This window comes from Dendropsophus ebraccatus, chromosome 7, assembly GCF_027789765.1.
Source record: "Dendropsophus ebraccatus isolate aDenEbr1 chromosome 7, aDenEbr1.pat, whole genome shotgun sequence".
In the NCBI taxonomy this organism is placed as follows: Eukaryota; Metazoa; Chordata; class Amphibia; order Anura; family Hylidae; genus Dendropsophus; species Dendropsophus ebraccatus.
The window spans coordinates 35,421,380-35,444,439 of record NC_091460.1 but is presented as its reverse complement, the minus strand read 5'-3'; the positions used below and the strand labels follow the sequence as shown (position 1 = coordinate 35,444,439).

Here is a 23,060-nt window from a genome sequence, read left to right as displayed (position 1 = left end):
AGAGAGCTCTATACATTTCCATGGTAACAGACTACAAACAACCCCTTTGTGTAGTCTGATACTTCCACCTTTCATATGTACCCTACTTATTACATTCTAAAAATCAGACAGAAGTAGGCAGCAGATGGAAGGGAGCAAGACTGCTGAATAAGACTACACATAGTTCTATGTAGATATTGCTCGGCATAAAAGCTGTATATACAAAATGGTATGAGATTCACCAGTTGAGGAATGTAGTGCAGGTACCATACCGATACTACATAACCTCTAAGAAACCAAGTTATATAGAGTAGCCTTGACACATACACCCCCTTCAACACAAGCTGAATGGTGACTTTATATATGTTACATAAATGCCATTATCAGACATAAGCCATATACAGTACATAATACAGCATATAAAAAAGATTGTCTTCTCTAGAGAATTTTCCCACACTATGGTCATGTATCAATCACCAGCGGCTATTGTGCTTCCTCTAAAACGTAGCAGCTCAGGAAGAAGTTTCTAAACTGTACAAAGCACCTATAGGACTTCCACCATGCATAACAGTCTCGGGTTCACGCAACCACAAATTTTCCTTGCAAAAATATACAAAAACTTGCTGTCAGTCTTAACTTTGATTCAGGAAGAATTGTGCTATTCAGGTTTCCTGATTTTCTTTTTCTTCAGGTCTGAGGTTTAGAGTAAAATGTGTCAAGTCATGATGATGAAGGAGATTTTTCTCCTGAAGACCTGAATGAAATACAAGATAATTGCAGACATTTATTTCATGTGAAAAAAAGTAAAAAAATGTGAGGCATAACATACTTGATGCCACTTTGTTACTTTTCCATTTTCCAGGCTGTACCCTTGCAGAGTCTCAAAACACAGTACCATAGAGAGCAATACACCAGAATCCAAATAGCCTCTAGAATACTGCCACAGGCTATGTTCACACTACGTGTGAAACTCCGGCCGGGGATTTACGTAAGTTGCAGACGGCTACGTACGGTCCGCGAACTTACGCCCGTAGTCTACTTACGCTTCCCAAGCGCCCTACGTAGCGATCTGACAGCGGTCTTTTACTTGGAAATCTTCGGCTAGCCCCGGACACCCCACAGAACCTTTTGGATCGGCAAATCAAAGTGCAAAAATGAAGAAATCACCACTACGTACGGGACCGCATGTTACGCTACGGGCGTAAATTACAGCATTTCCGTCCTGAAACAATGGTCTGGTTCATTTTTTATGGCGCCGCATACGATCCGGGCGTAAGTTCTTACGTAGTGTGAACTGTGCAGCCGTAGATCGTATACTTTCCATTGTACGCAAACTACTTAAATCTCCGTCCGCTTACTCACGGAGCGCGCTACGTCCGGAAACTTACGTAGTATGAACATAGCCTTATAGTGTTAAGAAACCTATTGTGGTGATGTGGTGGTATTTGTGCTGTTATTGGCCCCTGTTTATAGTGCACAGCTATTTCCAATTTGCTTCGGAGGACGGGAGCAGAGCTTGGCTGTTTGCCAGGAGTACACACAAAGATACTGTTCTCTATGCCATAACATAGTGCTGGAGAAAGTACACTGGACTTTACCCAGTACAGTACTAGATGGATTGCAGAGAGAGAAGGGGTTACTGATGCACTAGGTTTGCAAGGTGCTAAGTGAGCAGAAAAGAAAGAAACAGCAGGAGAAAAATCACAGCAAGGAAAGGGATACACTAAAAGAGGGGGGGGGGATAAAAAATCATTACGGGCAGAGGGTGGGGGGATTTAAAAAAGTGCTGTGCTGTATCATGAAGCTCCCAGACCCTGCCAGCTGTCATCTTCTCCCAGTGACGTTACAGCCCCGCGATCCATGTAACAGACTGGTGGGATTTAGCCCGCTCAGCCAAACAGTGACTTCAGTGGTGTCACTGACTGGCTGAGTGGGGCATCCGTCAACCGGGTCGTGACGTAGCGAGGAGCTTAGAAGACAGCTGGCAGGGTCCATGAGTGGGACATGGCCCTGGGCACAGAGACAGGTGACTATAACTTGTTTTTTAATTTCCCCCTACCCCCTGTCCATAATAATTTTTTACTTCCCGGCTGGACTTCTCCTTTAAGGGGGTGTTACATTGCAGCACTGTAGACATACTGTACACCAGTAAGTACACTGGTAGTTACACAAGCCATGAGTTTTATGGGTGGTGCAATATAGTTTAAAAAGTAATTTATAAATCTGTATAACTTTCTGATACCAGTTGATTTTAAGAAAAAAAATCTCTGTAGTACCCCTTTAAGGCTACTGCACCCAAATTAATTGAAAAGAGTTTTTACTCTGCCCATGATCCATTGGGTTATCCATTGTCTGACCTACACGATAATGGGTAGTAGCGCACCCTTTTTGACACATGAGATAATTGTCACTCCATTTACCACCCTCAACCCATTCAAGTGTGCATCAAAGATTCAGACTTCCATGTAACTTTTGATTACTCCAATTGATTTAAATGAAAACATTATTGTATGTATGGCCACATGGTCACCTCTCCATCTTCTCAACATGGGTAGAGGTCTCTTCTTAAGGGGTTCCAACCAATGCAACCTCTCTGACATGTTTGTTATATTCTCAGTATACCTAGTTAGCTTAAAGGAGAAGTCCAGGAATTTTAAAAGGGGCTGGCAGGGGCAGGGGGGAATTTGTTAACGAGTAGGCACTTAACTCTCCCCGACCTCGGGACCCCTGCCGGAAGTAATTTTCCCCCGAGTTGTGATGACGACGAAAATGCCTGTGTCGGCTGATGGACTGGCTGCTCAGCCAATCAATGACTGGAGCGGAGTTCTGCCCCACTCATTGACTGGCTTAGTGGCCAGTCCATCAGCTGGATCGTGACTTGCATGCTCTGGAGATCCCGGAGCCCGATGGGGGTCCTGAGGCCAGTCCCACCGCTCACCGCAGGCACGGGAAGAGGTAAGTTTGTACTTGTTATCAAATTTTCCCTCTGCCCTGCCAGCTGCTGGATTTTAAAAACAGGAGTGAATCTATAGAAGGTGCAGATGCAGCAACTGTGCCAGGACTAAGGTGTTGAGGGGGCCCCAAGGCAACTTATAGGAAGGTACCAGTATTATAAAGGGTACAATGCAGTAGGGGGCTGGTTACAGATTGGAGCCCAAACGCTTCTAAATACTATTATTTCCTCTATTTGTCTATTCATAAAGCATACATTGCAGACATACCTCCGTTATCAGGATCCATTCCTTCTGTAAGAAAACATGCCTTTAAGACAAACGGCTAGACCCGACAAAGTAAGAAAAGATGACATTACAACAAGTTGTATGAAATGTGCACAAGGTGTGAAGATAAGAGCTACATAATATAATACATCACGTACAGTGTCATGTTCGGTAAGAAACACCTGTCAGAATAAGCAACAACAATTCATCACCGTGTGTGTACACTGTGCAAACAACTCGAAAGGTGCCAGAACAAGCAAGAGGGACGTGTCACGTCGTGGAACTACGACACCTTCAAGTGTAAACAACGTATATAGCTGCAGAAGTCAGATAGATTGAGCACAGAAACCGATAGGAGAACCCGATTCCACTTCATATCAGAAATGTACTCAAGATAACAACCAAGGAGTCAAATAAAGCCGACAATGACCAGGGCTTTCCCCATTGGTTGTTGGGTATAATAGAACATACTATTGGAATGAGGGGCACATATAATGATTTTGGGTTTTGGCTAGGTAGGCATAGAGCCAATGGAGGAAATTTATCAAACATGGTGTAAAGCTGGCTCAGTTCCCCCTGGCAACCAATCAGATTCCACTTTTCATTTTCCAAAGAGTCTGTGAGGAATGAAAGGTGGAATCTGATTGGTTGCTAGGGGCAACTGAGCCAGTTTCACTTTACACCATGTTTGATAAATCTCCCCCAATGTATCCCAATATTCAGTCTGTTATGATAGAAAATCCCCAACTCTTCTGTCACCAACTTCTATTTATTAACATTGCACTTTTAGATGTATATTTTCAGCTAGGCTGCCACAGAATGACCAAGAAGAGTACGAGACAGCTCGCCCCTCTCGCAGCTCCCCGTGCCCCCCTCCCCGCACTTTTGCCCTCACTGTCGGCGTGTCTTATAATGCTGGCAGCAAGCGGGGAATGAGAAGCAAGTGAGCGCTGATCGCCCAATGTAATAGGAGCTTCACTCTAAATGACAGCTATGCTTTAAAGGAGTTATCCAACTAAGAGCTAAAAAATTAAATGCTAGCTGGTTTTACTCACTAAGTCATCCTGAGTATTTTGAGCCATCTCGTGTCTTTCTAGCTGCTGCCATTCCTGAGTTCCAAGTTCCAAGATGGCACTGGCCAGGAAACTACATTTCCCATCATGCATCTCCCTGACTGTTTTTGCATTCTCACCCCCTTTTTCCTGCCCACTGCTGTCATTACTATTGCACAGTAAACACAGGAATGTTTTTTTCACTGATTTTGCATCACATCAATATGTATTCCATACTAGCTGACGATATAGCAGAGCTGACACATGCATGGTGTAGCTATTTTCTGCGTAACAGACATCTGTTTACCGGGGGTGGGGGGTGTCGTGTAGGTTTAGATCTCTGCTTGCTGACTGTGATCCAGATTCTAAGAACATCCATAACACTTACAATATACAGAGTTGTGACACAAAGACAGGTACATATGCCTGCATTCACTGACAGCAAGCAGAGCTAGAACTATACCTTTTCATATTACAAAAACCTAGGCTCAGGGTCACATGTAAGTCTATGGAAGAAGCACAGGTGCATGGAGATGATGCAGATGATGTCTCCAAGTCAATAGACAGCTAACCCAGCCCCCAGAGAGGAGATGACATTTCCTGTGTCTACAAAGGGAGGGGGGAAGAGAGAGCAGCATGTTGTCAGAGAGGACACAGAGAAGATGATTTGAGACATCTAGAGCAGATAAGTATAAGAAAAACAAGGAAAGGGTGCAAGATAGGTTATACATGTATATTAGGCAAAGGGTGGTATTAGGAAGGGGGATTGTTTAGAATATGTTTTTTGTTACCCAGATAACCCCTTAAACCACACAGGGGCCATAGAGCTTGAAGTTAGTCCTCTGGGTGTTCGCTAAAGTTTATATCACCCAAGAAGGATCTTATCCCCTTAGTGGCATATAACCACATACAATCGTTGATAGCAAGCCAGTTACATTATAATTTGTAGAGGAAGAGCCAAGATGATACAAGACAATTCTGTCACTTAGAGCAGATTACAGCCTCCGGCCACATCATTCACAAAAACGTCAAAATTTTAAGTTTTTTTTTTTTTTTTATTGAAGTAAGTGCCTGAACTATGTGATTGTCATTCAGAGCTTGAAGACACGTGGAAATAGAAAGAAGTAAAGAAAGAGAGAGACAGCGGGGAGCTGTCCATCAGCCTGTGATTATCAGGAGATTCATTCGTGCACAGCTCTTATAATAAAACCATTGCGCTATATCACATTGTTTCATTTCAGATCACGTTCGAGGCAACCTATGTCAGTATCCATAGTGTCGGCTTTAGCACTGGGTCAAGATTCCTACGAAAGACTATTGCAATTATATTTAGTTCAGGTTGGTAAGTGCTGATGTGCGACATATAGGTTTATAGTTAAATTATATTGTTGCCTGGGGAGTGAGTGATGTAGATAGAATCCTGGGGAAAGACAAAGACACCTCAAGTACTCAAGCCCATTATGACTATAGGTATAGTATCCACTTGAGCCAGATGTCATGAGAATGGGTCATGGATGTTGTTGTAGTTGTTAGAGTTGTTCTTACTCATCAAGTCATCCTGAGTATTTTAAGCCATCTTGGGTATTTCTAGCTGACCCTGTTCCTGAATTACAACTTTTTCTAAAAGCTGATCTATATCAAAGATGGCGCCAGCTGGGAAACTAAATTTGCAGTGCTTCCCCTGATGAGCTGATAATGATGTAGTAGTGCCAATGATGATGGAGCAGAGCCGATGATAATGTAGCAGAGCCGATGATGATGATGATGATGTAGCAGAGCTGATGAAGATGTAGCAGAGCTGCTGCTGCTGATGTAGTAGAGCCGATGATGATGTAGCAGCGCCTTTGATTCAGCCGGGATGCTGCAAGCCAGTGGCAGGGTGGTGTGCTGACAGTGCTGGGGTCCTGCAGGCACCTGCCGGTGAGGGTGTGTGTGTGTATGGTTTGAGGTAGGGGTCCTGCAGGCCAGTGCTGGTGTGTGTTGTGGGGCGAGGGGGTTTAGGGGGGCTGTCAGCTGTCGTTGGTGAGGTGCGGGGAGGGAGATGGTGGCCAGCACTGGTGAGGTATGTGGGGTGCTGGTGGTGGGGGGGGGGGGTGGAGCTGGTGGTCAGCGCTGGTGAGATAATGAACAGGAGTGGGGTTGTTGGTGGTCAGCGCTGGAGAGATGGGGGAGGTTAGGGGTGCTGACGGGCAGTCGTTGGCTGGTGAGGTGCAAGAGGGGTTTCTTCAGGTTGGTGCTGGTGTGGCAAGCTGAAGAATGGTGTAAAAATGAAAATAAAAGCATATTACAGAATGCAAGTAAGTATGCGTTTACATTTGATTAACCAACAAAAGTTTTGAGGGGAATACCCCTTCAACGAAGGGGAGTGAATCAGCGTGGAGAGGTAAGCACAACACATCATTGTTATTTTACCCCTTTAAAGCAAGGGTTGCACGGATTTGACTAACAATTTTCAAGTCGTCTAATAGGCTCATTAAGCGAGCGCCAATCAAGCAGATCTGCTCTCTTACAGGAAGAATCAGGCCTTTAGCAGTATCTATGGGTATCCTCACATCTCCCGTAGAAGCATATGCAAACTAACTAACTGCATCTTTCAGAGGAAGCTTTCCCTTCAAGAAGATCTAGAATTTGACTGGGAATTTAAGCCAAGTCAGAAGGAGCAGTTACCCATATGTAGACAGAGTTTTAGGGTTTTTTACCTTTGTAATTATGGTGCAGAGTGCTGACTGTCTGAGCGGGCCTGACGCATCACAACCTGTCCAAGCTCAGACCAGGAAGTGGCCGGGGGACCGGAAACCGTGGTGGAAGAAAGAGAACTCCAGCACTGGAGCCAGGAAGGTAGGTGCATGTTGTTATGTTCAGCCACCTTCTCCCCAGCTTTTTATTCAGGGTCCCGGCTGTAGGACAGCCACCAATCAGCTTTAGAAACCATTGCATAATTATTCTATTTATAAAGCACATGGCCTTTACTTTTGTTTTCAGGGATTACTATCTGCTGACACTTATATTTTTAGATACTATGATACGTTAAAGTGATTGGCCTACATTTTTCAGAGAGCGCTCTGTGCTGGAGCCTATATTCCAAGAGACTATTATTTGTTGAAAGAACTGGCCTACATTTTCTAAGAGACTATTATACTGTAAATGAATAGGCTTACATCGCAAGAGACTATTGTAGACCAGAAGAAGAAAGAAAATACATTTCAGGACCATTAGTGATATTGTCCTTACAGACTGTAATCTATAACTCTTGATATTAGAAGTAACGTGGTTTCCTTCTCTTTATGTCATATCCCAGCCTTCTTTCCTTACGTTTCCAGCACATTCCACAGATGCTTGATTAGATTAACCCCTTTAAGCGACTCTGTACCCACAATCTGTCTCCCCCCAAACAGCTTGTACCGTCAGATAGCTGCTTTTAATCCAAGATCCGTCCTGGGGGCCGTTTGGCAGGTGATGCCATTATTGTCCTAAAAAAACAACTTTTAAACTTGCAGCCCTGTGTCAAATTGGCATGGACTAGAGTACGCATGCCCTAGGATTGCAACGCCCCTCTGTCCCTCCTCCCTGCCCACCTCATCACTAGGAACGCCCCTGGGCAGGATTTTTCCTATTCATCAAATGTCTGAATAGCGCACAGGTGCCTTAACCATCCAGCACATGTGCAGTGTTCAGAAAGGTGATGAATAGGAGAAATTGTTCTAGGGGCGTTCCTAATGATGAAAAGGGCTGCGATGAGGGACAGAGGGGTGTGGCAATGCTAGAGCCTGGGTACTCTAGGCCACGCCAATTTGGGCTGCAAGTTGTTTTCAGGACAATAACTGCATCACCTGCCGAACGGACTCCAGGACAGATCTTGGATTAAAAGCAGCTATCAGACGGTACAAGTGGTTTGGGGGGGGGGGGGGGGAGAGAGATTGTGGGTACAGAGTCGATTTAAGGACACAGTGGATTTCGGCCTTGATGACCAGGCCAATTTTCATTTTTTGTATTTTTATCTGTCTTTGCCTTCTAAGAGCTTTATCGCTTTTATTTCCCTATCTACAGGGCCATATAAGGGCTTGTTTCTTTTATATGAACAGGTGTACTTCGTTATAGAGCCTTTCAATCTACCATAAGGGTGCCTTCACACCTACCGGATCCACAGCGGATCTCACTTCTGCGGATTCGTAGCGAGATCAGCTGCGGATCCGGTACCATTGACCCCCTGTGATAGCACATACTTGCAGCGGGAATGACATCCCGCTGTCAGTATGTGCTTTAACCCCCCACTTCCCGCAGCCCTGCCGCCCGAATCTACCATCCTCGGCCGCATCAGTCCATACTCGGCCGCATTAGCCCATCCCCGGCCGCATCTAGCAGCCCACCGCCGTCTGCATCCCCCATCCCCGGCCGCATCAGTCTATCCCCGGGGCATCCTCCCATCCCCGGCCGCATCCCGCCGCTGCCCGCATCTCCGATCCCCGGCACATCCTCCGATCCCCGGCGCATCCTCCCATCCCCGGCCGCATCCCGCCGCCACCCGCATCTCCGATCCCCGACGCGCCGGGGATCGGAGATGCGGGCAGCGGCAGGCTGAAGGATGTGGCCGGAGATGGGGGGTATGCGCCGGGGATAGACTGATGCAGCCGGGGATAGTAGATTCGGGCAGCGGGGCTGCGGGCAGCGGGGGGTCAAAGCACATACTGACAGCGGGATGTCAATCCCGCTGCGAATATGTGCTATCATAGGGGGTCAATGGTACCGGATCCGCAGCGGTTCTCGCTTCGCATCCGCAGAAGTGAGATCCGCTGTGGATCCAGTAGGTGTGAAGGCACCCTTAAATGTATGGGGAAACACCAAAAATAATATCTATGGGGAGAAATTTAAAAAAAAAAAAGAAAAAAATTTGTAAATTTTGGGGGTTTCCGTCTTTACCTAATGAACTTTACAGTAAAACTGACAGGTTGTATTTATTCTATACGTCAGTCTGAGTACAGCGATAGGCATGTTTACATAGCTTTTCTTAGGTTTTACTATTTTTTAACAGTAAAACTTTTTTCTTGCAAATAATTATAATTGCTCTATTGTAACTCTGATAGCAGGTTTATTTTTTCATCTATGGAGCATTTTGGGGTGTCATTTTTTTTTTTTTTTTTTTTGCGCCATGATCTCTAGTTTTTTTGGTGTTACATTTGTGTAGATTAGATGTTTTGATCTTTTTTATTAATATATATATATATATATATCAACAAAAATCAGCAATCCTGGCATTTTATTCCTCTTTTCGTTTATGCTACTCGCTCTGTGGGAACATTACTGTTATATTTTAATAGATCCGACAATTACGCACGCTACAATATCAAGTATGGTATGATTATTTATTTCATTAATTTACCCCTTTACGTCAGCAATAAGTACATATACGTTCCTGCTGCACATACCCCGTGCAGCAGGAACGCATATGTATGTTCCTGACTGTGAGAGGGGTTTGATGTGTGCGGGACCGCTGCAGTGAGAGTGGTCCCACACACATCAGTGTCCAGCGAAGTGACAGGCAGCTGCGATCCTGCAGTTGCCTGTCATTAACCCCTTAAACGCCGCAATCTATAGCGATTGCAGCATTGAAGGTACTCAGTGAGGGTATGTGCACACTGAGCAATTCTTGCGGATTCCGCCAGAAAATACGCTCGGAATACGAGCGGAATTCCACTCGTTTAAATGCAACATTGCTTCTTTCTATAGAGCAAAATGGGAATTCTGTCTGGCTGTGCACACAGTGGAAATTTCACACACACAATAATAAAGGCAGCGCTGGGTACATTTTCTTGTTTACTATAAAACCAAACTGTATACATAGTTAATATAATGACTATAATGCTGTATACACATATCAAAAAGCAAATTCCCTTAAACTGAGAAAACATTATATTTTTTTGATTATTTCTAAATTTCTAATTTTTAATATCTGTCCCCAAGACATTATTGGTTTAAAGCCTCTACCCAAGAGACAAGAAACAATTCCCGACCATTCAGTAAATAGTCCTCGTGAAAAAGCTGCTAATTTAATAATTTCCAGCACTTACACAATAACAAAGACTTATTCCCTGGGGCAGCCCGGATTATTAACTCTGCTCACAAGGTCTTTGTGCTGGGTTGGTGTCGGGGTCAGTATTTACAGTATCAGTAGGCAGCGAGAGCAGAAGGCAAAAGCCCTCATTATAGCGTCCTAAAAGCGAAAATCATAATCCGGGCAAAAATTCCCTCCGTGCAGAAACAAAAAAGAACAACTAATGAGTATAATACTCTACAGGCCAACAAATGTAATGTAGCCTGTAAGATTTATTCACCCATAGAGGTCAATAACCACAAAAATATATATACAAAATACAATAGATATGACATTTACCATTCTAGAAAGCTATGGTTTCTGTAGTGATGACTTGAAGGATGTTAGAAGATTTATGTTTACTCTTGAGTTTCCTATCTTTTCGGTTTCGTTCACACATTGTGTATTTTGAAGTTTAAAAATATAATTTTGGGTGGTGTTTTTTCAAGGCTTTTGGGGGCGGGAAATGCAAATTGAGCCTTTGCTTCCATTTTATGGTGTTTTAAAGTGTTCAAACAAAAAAATCCATGTTACTAGCTTTGGCTTGGACCAGCACGCAGTAGCACCCCAACGGCCAGCATAATAATACTCACCTGTCCCGGCATAGTCCCCCGGCATTCCTTCTTTCCCGGCTGGAAAAACAAAGTAATGCTGGGGGACTGTGCCCAGCTAGGGGAGCATGTGGGGTGGAAGTTTTTTTGCTATCGGGCTCCATAAATCCTAGCTACGCCCCTGCAAGTATATTTGACTTTAAAGGGGAACCTATCAGCAGGTTAGAAAAATTTAACTTGCTGACAGCTCCCTAGTGTGAACGGGGAGCTGGGGATGAAGGTATGTCTTTTACCTTCATCCTCGAAACCATTCCTGTGCTGTTATCTGTGAAATCTTCTACTCAGTAAGCCATAAGAAGCACTGGGGGTGGGGCTACTGTCCCCTCCCAGCACCAATCCAGCTCAATAACAGCACGGGAACGGTGGAGAGGATGAAGGTAACAGACATACCTTTATCCTCAGAGCCCCATGCCCACTGAGGAGCTATCTAAGGAATCTAACCTGCTGATGGATCTCCTTCATGTTGCATTTACAAAGAAAGATTTATCTGGCAGATCTCTGAAGCCAAAGCCAGGAACAGACTATAAACAGAGAACAGGTCATAAAGGAGATACAGGGATCTATCCTCTTTTCAAATCCATTCCGGACTTTGGCTTCAAAAATCTGTCGGATAATCTCTCTGTGTAAATGCCCCATTAAAGGTGGCCATACACCTTCAATAATTAAAGCGACTCTGTACCCACAATCTGACCCCCCCCCCAAACCACTTGTACCTTCGGATAGCTGCTTTTAATGCAAGATCTGTCCTGGGGTCTGTTCGGCAGGTGATGCAGTTATTGTCCTAAAAAACAACTTTTAAACTTGCAGCCCCGTGCCCAACGGGCATGGCTTAGAATATCTGTGCCCTAACTTTGCACCACCCCTCCGTCCCTCCTCCCCACCTCTTCATCATTAGGAATGACACTGGAACATTTTCTCCTGTCTGAACATTGCACAGGTGCCTTAATGATCCAGCCCATGTGCCAGGCTGACACAGGTGGGGAATAGGAGGCAATCTGCCTGGAGCATTCCTAATGATGAGGAGGGCGGGGAGGAGGGACAGAGAGGTTGTGCCAGCCTAATGCACACAATCTAGGCCACTTCCGTTGGGCACGGGGCTGCAAGTTTAAAAGTTGTTTTTTAGGACAATAACTGCATGACCTGCCGAACGGACCCCAGGGCAGATCTTGGATTAAAGGCAGCTATCCGAAGGTACAAGCGGTTTGGGGGGGTCAGATTGTGGGTACAGAGTCACTTTAAAGGCCAAATGATCATTCAGCTGTTAATTGGCTCTCCCGTCCGGCACCTGTCCTCCCCATAAGCAAGAACGTTAGGCGATCCTGTGTGCTTTATGGGGAGAAGAGGGGTAAGCTGCATCCAGAAAGCTCTGGCTACAGCTTATCTCTCCCAGAACAAAGAAGTCAGGTGGTGATTTTCCATTATGCTCAACCCTTTTCTCCACTGACATTATCTGTTGGTGGTCGGTAGGGAATATCGAGGGCTGAAAAAAGTATTAGGTGTATTGGGACCTTTATGGGATAGTATAGTGAGAATGTGCAGCAATGACTACACTGAGAGGGAGGAAAAGCTGTACCTATAAACTATAAACTGTTACCTTCATTGTAATCTAACCTGTGGTGGTGAATGCTCGAGTCCAATTTTTCAGCTTTTAAATACTGGTGACTAAAGAAATTAGATACAGCCCTAGGAGTTCGGGAAAACATGGATACAGCCTATGTGCATCCGACTTCTTTAGCCGCCACTATTCAAATAGCGAACAATCATACTGGAGCATGCTGGAGGTGCACTGATCTCTAATGGTAATGATAATAAGACGACCGCTGACCCTGCTCCAAGTGTACGCAGCACATGCTGAAAAGTGATAGACATTATTAGCCCATTGTGAGGATTCCGTGTCCAGAATGAAACCTGCTATAGTTCATGGTATTTTTGTCATGTGAAGAATTTAACATGGTGACATTAAAAACAGCGTAATAAAACAATGGCCCATAAAAAAAAAAATCATAAAAAGGTAGAATTTTTATTGCATAGCCTACCCATGACTCTCATATGAAAATAATCACCCACCTCCTCGCTCTGTCTCAGGGCGTGCTCTAAATCTAAGCTAATCCTGCTCCCCTTAAGCAAAGCTTGATCTATAAACTGTATTATAAACATATTTCTGCTAGTAAAAGTGAACAGAAAATCTCGGCTATTATCCGCTCATGATTAGTGTGAGAACAGGAAAACCACCATCTGCTCTGAAGAGGTGCAGCAAATCCACCGGCAGGTCACATCCAGTTCAGTAGGGATTATGGCCGTAACCTCGCATCAAGACCCCTGTGAAGTCAGACACCAACATGTACAGAGTCATCACGCCAGGCCCTGAAGCCTGAGAGGGCCCACATGAGAAAACACCAATATTACTCACATTGACACCTAGGGAAGATTAGACATCTCTGCTAGAGAGTCCTACTCGCCAAAACATTCTCAAATTCAGAGGCAGCTGTATAGAAATATTTGCAACTGTTACTTAAAGGGGTATTCTGCTCAGGTAAAATGTGTTGAATCACCCCCCCCCCCCAATTCATTCCATACTTTTTATTATCTTTTCAGTCTCTTTTTCCCAGTTCTGAGCTGCTGCTTTCTACTGAACACACAGAAAACTGTGTGTGAGCTGTTCACTCTGTCTTGCTCTGATCTCCCCACCTCCCGCCTTTAGAGATGGCTCATGTAAACAGTGGTCCGGCTGACCGTCTGTCTCTGCACTCTGTAATGCCAGGAGGGATAATCACAGTGATGTCACCAGCAACTTGACCTCAAATTAATCCTCCCAGCATCACAGAGGGCAGAGATAGCCGGCCAGGGTTCACATGAGTCATCTCGGAAGGGGGTTCAGAGAACAACGGGGTATATATATATATATATATATATATCCTCTAGAAAAAAAATCATGTGATAAGGGGGTGATAACAGAGAGCAAGTGTTGTATATGCTAGGATTTAAAAGAAAACATTGCCAAATTTGGGATAAAACAGTTCCAGCTTTGGCTGTAGAAATGAATGACAACAGAGAATAGTGAGCTAGTGCCGTATATGTCCAGCAAGGTAAAGATCTATTGTGAAAACCTTCCTGGAACCTGATGTACCGATGTGCCAAATTTGGAGTCAAACAGTTTTTGGGATGTCTATAAAAGACAGACTGTAATAATGGCTGATAACAGGGAACAACAGTGAGTGAGTGCTGTGTACATTGGGCAGGGTCGGGACCCTTATGGAAACCTTCGCAGACACCCCATGTACTTATGTGTTTGGATTTCTATAGAGACTGAGATAATGGCTGATAACAGAGGACAAAGGTTATATATATATATATATATATATATACACATACATATATATATACTGTATATATATATATATATATATATATATATATATATATATATATATCGACCCGTTTAGCCATCAAGCTGCATTGCAGTAAGTAGAAATTAGAGGAACGTTCCCTGATCCCACCAGCGTTGATTATATTTGCTTATAGATTTTTGGGGCCTCTGCAGATGACTGGAGGTATTTTTGCCGCCCTGATGTTGGTCTCCATTGCTGAGCCTCATAGTCCCGGCCTTTCATTTTCCCTGCGTTGTTTGAAGTTGGATTTTCACACGGAGGCGAAGAATAACAACCAGTGTATTCCATGGGAGAACTTGGCTGAACATCACAACACGGCACAAATACCTGCAACCTAGATCCACAGATGGAAATAGTTCAATCTTCCTTTGGATTTTTCTACTTTATGTTTATTATTATAATTGAAGCCGTCCCTAATGAAAGACACAATGAAAGCCTCCGAAATTGTAATGGTTTAATGGGGGATGTGGAGACGGCTGAAGTCAAACACTCCATATACCTCATTACATAGCTATACTGTGATACATAGACATAACTGTCTCCATTTCAGGGTATGGAACCACGGCTTAGTTGTATGCTAGTAGTACACATAGAGGTACTTCCTTTTCCGGATTTCTCTGGCAAATCACAGCATAACACATACTCCTCTGTGCTATTTTATGGCATAATGCTAGTAAAAGTGCACAGGTAAAAGTGCTGGGTGAAAGTGGGTACAAAGTGCAGTACTATAGATGCCATGTGAAGGGAGAAGGGGTTCCTGATGCACTGAGTTTGCAAGGTGCTATGAGAACAGAAATGCAAGAAACAGCATCAGCACAGCAAGGGGTTACATTTAGGGCCCATTCACACTGAGCAAAACAAGTGGAATTCATGACATTTAAATTCTCTGAGTGGAGAGGAGCGGAGGTATGGAAGCCATCCCATAGATACTCTATGTGACATCATGGCAGACGGGATTCCGCCGCAAGATTCCGCCTGTTTTGCAGGAAGTGGTGTACTCTTTCCAGTGTGACACAGTGCTCTCTGCTGCCACCTCTGTCTGTGACAGGAACTGTGCATGCAGGAGAGGTTTTCTATGCGGATTTGCTATTGATCTGGACAGTTCCTGTCATGGACAGAGGTGGCACCACAGAGAACTGTGTCAGACTCGAAACAAAAACGGAAAAAGTGCCCTGGGATCCAGGGCTAATTTATACAAATACACACTGGCACATAGGCCAATAGCCCAAAGGGTCCTAAATCACCCCAGGGCCCTATGGGCTATTGGCCCTATGTGCCAGACTTGAAACAATACACCACTTTGTACAGGGCATACAGCAACTGAAAGGCTTGAGATTTTTCAACCGAAGTAAATTACAAATCTATATAACTTAGAAAGAAAATATTTTTCGCTGGATTATCCCTTAAAAAAAAAAAAAAATATATATATATATATATATATATATATATATATATCAACTGCTTGCAAATGGTTTCAGAATTCTTCTAGTACTTATCAACTGCTGAATGTCCTGCAGGAAGGGGTTTCCAGCCTGACACAGTGCTCTTTGCTGCCACTTCTGTCCATGTCAGGAACTGTCCAGAGTAGAAGTGGTTTTCTATGGGAATTTGCTACTGCTCTGGACAGTTCCTGTTTCTTTTTCTTTTTCTTCTTTTTGGTCATATAAAGAATAGTTGTCTTCATGAAATAACTCCTTAAACTTTATGAATGAGATTTGGAGCTCTATATCAGAGAAACAGCTTTGACCACTATAAAGACAAATTAAAAAAAAACATTGGACTTTTTGACCAAGAATATTGCTCATTGTTGTACAATCCATAGTGGGATCCATCTGGTTCCAGGAAACTGGACAATCCCTCTCTGTGTTGTGAACACTGTGCCACCTACTTTGTGCCAAGGGTTCACCGATGTACCACCTATTCAGGACTGTGTTCTCCAGCCTCCATTTGTGGCCACCACAGTGGAGCAGGTATACAGCAGTAAAACATTATGTATCAGTGATCTATATCTAAAGCTTTACGCTGGGTCAGACAGTTCCATAGTGTACTGTTCTTATAGTCCTAAAATAGGAAAAGTCATATTGGTGGTGAAATCAATACACTGCAAGAACACTGAGAAGAATAAGGATTTCTCTGTACGGCCTTGTTGGTTGTGTGATCATAAATCCTTGCCAATCTGAAGAATTATTTTTGACAAAAACTTAGCAACAGCTGCTTGGAGTGATATTGGATAACCTGGATTATTCCATAGATCCATCTTGCTGCATGTAACAAGCTAAATGACTTGATAAGACAAGAACTGTGACCAATTAGAGGATTTACCTAGTAAGGTATCCTGGATGTTTCCTTCTGGAGCGCCGCTGCTGTAGGCCTTCAAGTGACATATTATAATTGTTTTCACGGGAATTATAGCCATTTCTGTAGAACGAGAGCTCCTCACACTGGCCATGTGATGTAGTGGACGCATAGAGAACTGAGGGAGCAAGAAATCTGCGACCTAATGTAGGCGAGAATCTTACCAATCTAAGCAAATGTTTTGTGAAAGGTGAGTGTAGTAGAATTATACAGCTTATCATTATACAATGATTAAAAAGGTTTAACTACAACCTCCAAGTGTACTGTACCACCAAATGTATTTTGCAACCATAACATGTATATTGCTATTAATGTAAAGAGCCGTCTTTATGTTTGGTGTGGCTACCAGGAGAGAAAATTGTGCAGACCAAAATGGTCAGTGATGGAGACAATGGAGTCCTAGGTACTCTTGTAGGCTCTTTGAAAAGGCAGAAGTACTCTTGAGAGACAATGATCCATACGTGGACTCTAAAAGGACCTTCCTCAAGTGACATAGGTTTAGTTAGGCTGTTCAAAGTGGTCCAAGGCCCCTAAGAGGAGGCGTGCGTGACTAGGCCTGGTTGTAAGGGGCTACAAGGATTGTAGGAGAAGGAAGGGTAAAGCTAGTGGGGGTAGGTTTTAGGGGGTAGTGATAGGGGTCTGGGGGATAATGATTGGAGGTGAGGGGGGTATGATAGGTGGGGGGTGGTTAAGCCATGGCAACTTGTCACGCTAGCCAGGAGTGGTAGTACCCACCCCTGGAAACACAAGCATCGGACCTTGGTAGAACTAGTGTGAGGGTGCAAGTGTGACAAGGATGACAGAGACCAGACTTAACCAGGGTTTCAACTTTACTGGAAAAATATAGTTTCCGTGCAATACAAAATAGAAGACCAATACTGGTCACAAATGCCAGTGCAAAAAATATTTGGTAATACTTCTTTAAAGCGACTCTGTACCCAAAATCTGACTCCCCCAAACCGCTTGTTCCTTCAGATAGCTGCTTTTAATCCAAGATCTGTCCTGGGGTCCGTTTGGCAGGTGATGCAGTTATTGTCCTAAAAAACAACTTTTAAACTTGCAATCCCATGCCCAATGGGTGTGGCCTAGATTGTATATGCATTAGGCTCACACACTCTCTCTGTCCCTCTTCCCCGCCCTCCTCATCATTAGAAATGCTTCAGGCAGATTTTCTATTATTCCTCACCTGTGTCAGCACGGAACATGGGCTGGATCGTTAAGGCACCTATGCAATGGTTAGCATGGAGAAAATGTTCCAGTGGCATCCCTAATGATGAAGAGGGATGGGAGGAGGGACGGAGGGGTTGTGCACAAATAGGGCACAGATATTCTAAGCCACGTCCGTTTGACACAGGGCTGCAAGTTTAAAAGTTGTTTTTTAGGACAATAACTGCATTAACTGCCAAATGGACCCCAAGACATATCTTGGATTAAAAGCAGCTATTCAAAGGTACAAGTGGTTTGGGGGGGTCAGATTGTGGGTACAGATTTGCTTTAAGAGAAACTCAGAGGTAGACCTGAGCAGACAATAGAAGAAGGTGAATGCTTGTGTTGAGAGAGTGGTATAAGGGCTGGGCAGGAGCCCTTGTCTTGTCTTGTAGAAAACTTCTTGTACTCACGTTTAGATATATAACTGATATCTGACCGCCTTCTTGCCTGCAAAGTATTGGTGACTGCCTGTGAGGTAGAACAAGTCCTAGGACTTTTGTCTCTAGGTTGAGCTCCCCCTGAAGACTATCCCCGAGTGGACGAGCATTTGTCAGGAAGGTGTCTCGGTTCTTTAGCTTCCCTGGCTTACTGGGCATCAGTCCCTCTGCCTTTCCTTAGGGGGTGACTGTCCTTTCTGAAGAATCCACGGTGTAGACAGGGTGGTCCTATTATCCGGTTACCCCACCTCTACAGTTCATGCTTTCACTGAACTGGAAACTAACTGTAAAGAACTACTCTGACTCCTGACTGGAGCAGAACTCCCAACTTTCATGAACTAACTCTGAACAGAAAGCCCCTACCTTAAGTAGGGTCGTGAGATAGGCAAGTAGGAAAGAGAGAGTGTAGAAGTTTACAGAGTGTCTGCCCCAATAGGCAACGATATATATATTTTACATCACACATTTACCGACCGATGGTTGGCACACCGTTTTGACACTAACCTTTCACTGGCCATGTAGTCTGATAGATAAGGAAATCGTCATCCATTCTAATAATACAAAGTAACAAAACTTTTGCTCTGTAACCCTCAATGTGAGATTATTTCCTGCCGAGAGACAGCGCATTGTTATGTGACTTACGGCCATGGAGACGTGCGCTCATTTCCATATGTAATCTTCTATTATACAGAACCTCTGAATATATATGAACTTGGTGTGGAAAGAAAGATAATATAAACAGCGTCTCCTCGTGTGATTATGATAATGTCTTCTCCGGTAAGTGCCGTAATATTTGTGTGAACAGTCAGCATCAGTAACGCGGTTTCCATGGAAATGTATGGAGATTACCAGCAACCATTCCCATGGGACGAATTGCCAGAGAATACTTTCAGTTCTGCTTTCACCATATAGAACATAAAAAAGTCAGAAAACAGCAGGAAGGCAAATGACAAAAAAGAAAATTTTCACCTTAAAGTGCTTTGCGTTAGCAATATTACTTTCTTGCTCCCCTTTCTCCTTCCATACTGATGACAGCAGTTGCCTAGGTTCCTTGACCACTGCTTTTAGCTCTGAGAGCAGTGGCCGGGCAGTGAGGCACTCGGGTGGTTGGGAACTGGTAAGTATATTTTTACTTATTCTATGTTTCCCTCTCTGACATCCCACAAGTCTGCCTGAAAGTATGTGTCATGTCAAAGGGAGACACAGCAATGCCGAGGTGATTCAGCTTAGCACTGCTTCTTCCTGTCCTCGCTCCCCTTAAAGCAGAAAGTGAGAGTGGAGTGCGCCAGTACCAAGCTGAGGGTGGATGAGAAAACCCTCAGTATTTTAAGCCGTCTCCCTTCTTTCTAGCTGACACAGTTCCTGAGTTACAAGTTTTTCTAAAAGCCTTTCTATATCCAATATGGCTCTTGCCTGGGGATCCGGCCCTGGGCTGGAGGCGCCATCACTGTCAGTCACCACCTCCACAGCCTGCTGCAGGTTCGTCCCACATTCCTTGGTACTGTGGTGTCTCACCACGGGTGTTGCCTTTAGTCACACCCCTCGCAAAAGGCTGTACTCGTAAAAGTGGTGATGAAGTAGTACCTAAGTTTTGCCACTAGATGTCGCTAGTATGTATATCTTGTACCTATGTATTGCACAACTGTAGTACTCAAGGGGTTATTGTTGTTTGTGATTTGAGCACCAATGAGAGCTCTTTTCTACCATCTCTATTCTGCTTCTTGTGCACTCTCTTCTCACCCACTCACAGCAGGTATTACATACCTGTTAGGAAGTTGTCACATGGGGAGAGGAATTGTAGTCACGCACTTAGTTAGTCTTAGTCTGGTTCCTGTACAGAGAGGACGCAAGCCAGAACGGTCCCTACAGCAGTCACGTTGGGCCATGGCTTATGCCAGGTCCCCTGTTAGAGGACAGTCCAGTGTAGTCTGAAGTGTGGTAATGAGCAGACGCACATGAAAAACATGAGACACCTTCTACATGAAACCAGCACTTCCACACACTATGCAGTGCTAAACGCTCACAGAGAGGACAGGGATCATCCCAGCCCACGCCGTGAAAAAGTCTAAAGATGCAGGACAGTATCCTGAAGCAAGGGGAACTGATCCAGATAGAGCAAAGTTGCTAGAAGCCTACGTACTCTATCTCGCAGCGCGGGTGTAACCAGGAAACCTTGGCCACTCTGCTCAACCCAGGTAACAAGGTCTGGGGCTTGTGTCACCCCAGTCACCCGACACTGGGGGGAATAGGTGGTGCAAAGACAAAATGTCAAAACACGGGCACAAGTATTCTACTTATTCTACTTCTAAAGTTCCGGCAGAGCACATTACTACAGTGGTACCTTGGTTTAAGAGTAACTTGGATTAAGAGTGTTTTGGTTTAAGAGCTCACAGTTTTTCAAAATTGTGACTTGGTTAAAGAGCATTGCTTTGGTTTAAGAGATCCCTGTACTGGATGGGAGGGGGAGTGGGGGAGGGGCATGGCCTGAACAGGGTGGTCTACAGCACTGTACTATGACCCAGGAAGTCTCCCTCACCTTCCAAATCATAGCAGATGCACTTCAGGCTGTGGCTTACATCAGAGGACAGGACTGTGGAGGTAATCTCTTCATAGTTGTAACCCCTTTCTTCCCGGACAGAGAGTGCTGCTATACTGTGCCCACATATGTCCTGCTCATTCCTTCATGCTCCCTGCAGTCTCTGTCAGCCCTTGTGTTTCCCATCCTCTCCATTCCTGCTATAATGTGCCTGCACTCACACTCAGCTATACACACTGCTGCTATAATGTGCCTGCGCTCACACTCATTATAGGCATATGCAGTTGCATCTTGTATCTACAAACAGCTGATATTTTTTCAGGTTTATGCCGTTACTATACATTATACACCACATGCTGATTGCTATACTGCACAGTAACTTATAATATAACATATTCAGCTGTTTCTAAATCTCAGTTTCGTCTGTTTTACATGTTATTCAGAATAAAAAATCAAGTCTTGTCAGTCAAGTCCAGAGTATATTGCTAAGTCACAAGTCTACTGTATGAAGAATTTCTAAATTAAAGAAGAGTTAATTTATGGTAACAGGACTTAGCGATTATTACTTAAACACTGACACAGTAATTGCACCTTCCTTGGGTCATCTCCCCTTTCTGTCGGTGGCGGTACCAATAGTCCGGGTGGGTCACAACTCCACTCCGGACCACCGTGATAAGTACCCAAGGGACCCCCTCACAGCCCGGCAGGTTACCGACCACAGGGGAAAGGGTATAGCTCGCCACTTTAAAATAAAAGCAGGTGTGCCTTCATACCTGTGTGCCCACCTGGCACTGGCGTCACGACAGTACAACATCTGGCTGAGCTATACCTCGACCAACCACCACAGTAGGCTGTTTGGCTTTACTGTAAGTCCTGGGGGTATCTTAGAACTGGAAGCCACAGTTGAGACTCAGGAAAGGTGACTGCTATAGGTGAAGCTCTGTTCTGCCATGTAGTGACCAGCAGGCATTGTTCTACATGCTTGATATTATGCAGCTGTACGTCCCTGAACCCAATACTTGGAAGTATATAGTGTATATTGGAAAGTAGTTCTGACTTTGCATCTAGTCGTGTTGTGATCTGAAAAGGACCTGAGATGATGAACATGCTGTGCTGAACAGGAGTTTGCCCTCTTTGGCGCACGTATCTGATAAATTGGTGTTTTTGTGTAAAATGAACATTGCACCTCTTGATTTTTTTACAGTCCGTAAATGAGGCCTAAATAATTAAACAGATGCCCAATACCCCAGAGCTTTTCATTAGCGTTCTCCGTGTTGCATGAAGAAACGTAATGAGAAGCAATTATTATACAGAATGGAGTATGATAGCTCATTTGTAGCGCACGCCATTCGTAACTCGGTGCCATATGTATACGCATCTTTTTCACCTGTCAGTGACACTAAAGCGCACCTCACTTTACTGTACTAAAACTCTCATTGTCTTAGCACTGTATATGTCTGACAATACTTACTCTTGGTGCTAGGTCCAGGAAGTAGCTATATTAACGCAGCCATCTTTTTTGGCTATGGAACTATTATATAGTCACGGGGTCAACCCAACTTTACATGTCAGCCAGTTATTAGCCCAATCTTCTCTTCCTCCTATATGTGGGTAAACTATTAGCCATTTGTGACATATATGGAGCTATTATATAGTCACGGGGACAACCCAGGATTTATAGAATTTCATAGTCTCTGCTTTCTCTGCTCTCTTTAGCTGCTCTAAGAACTCTTCTTGCTCTATCACTATTTTCTTCCTATGTAAGCAAGTTATGCCCCCAACCTCCTCTTTAGTGTCGAGTGAGCACTATGCTTAGTTTTGGCCAAAGCCATTTAAATGGGTTGGGGAATCAACTGAAGATGACACCCATCCAGGACGACCTGTCCAAGCATCTTCAGAGGAAATGTGCCCTAAAGTGGAGGCCATGATTTTGGAAGATTGTTGGGTCAAAGTCAGTATTATAGCTCCTGGAACAGTTTCCAGTATCGTTCATGAAGTTTTGAGGTCAAAGGTCCATTCCCAGTGGGTGCCACGTATATTGATGCCTGAGCAAAAAACATTTCACCAGCAATTTAGCTCTAAGAATTTAAACAATCCAGGAGACTCCTAGTTTCAAATTGTTACGGATGATGAAACATGGATCCACCACTATGATCCTGAGACCATGAGTCTATGCAATGGAAGAA

At 44.1% G+C, this 23,060-nt stretch overlaps 1 long non-coding RNA gene across 1 annotated transcript; it reads right to left on the bottom strand.

Annotated features, from left to right (window-relative positions):
• Window positions 1-312: 312 nt before the first annotated feature.
• Window positions 313-3,334, bottom strand: LOC138796733 (uncharacterized). Its single transcript, XR_011363807.1, has 2 exons — window positions 3,201-3,334; window positions 313-733 (listed from the first exon to the last, which is right to left on the bottom strand). It is a non-coding gene; the product is annotated as an uncharacterized lncRNA (long non-coding RNA).
• Window positions 3,335-23,060: the final 19,726 nt, after the last annotated feature.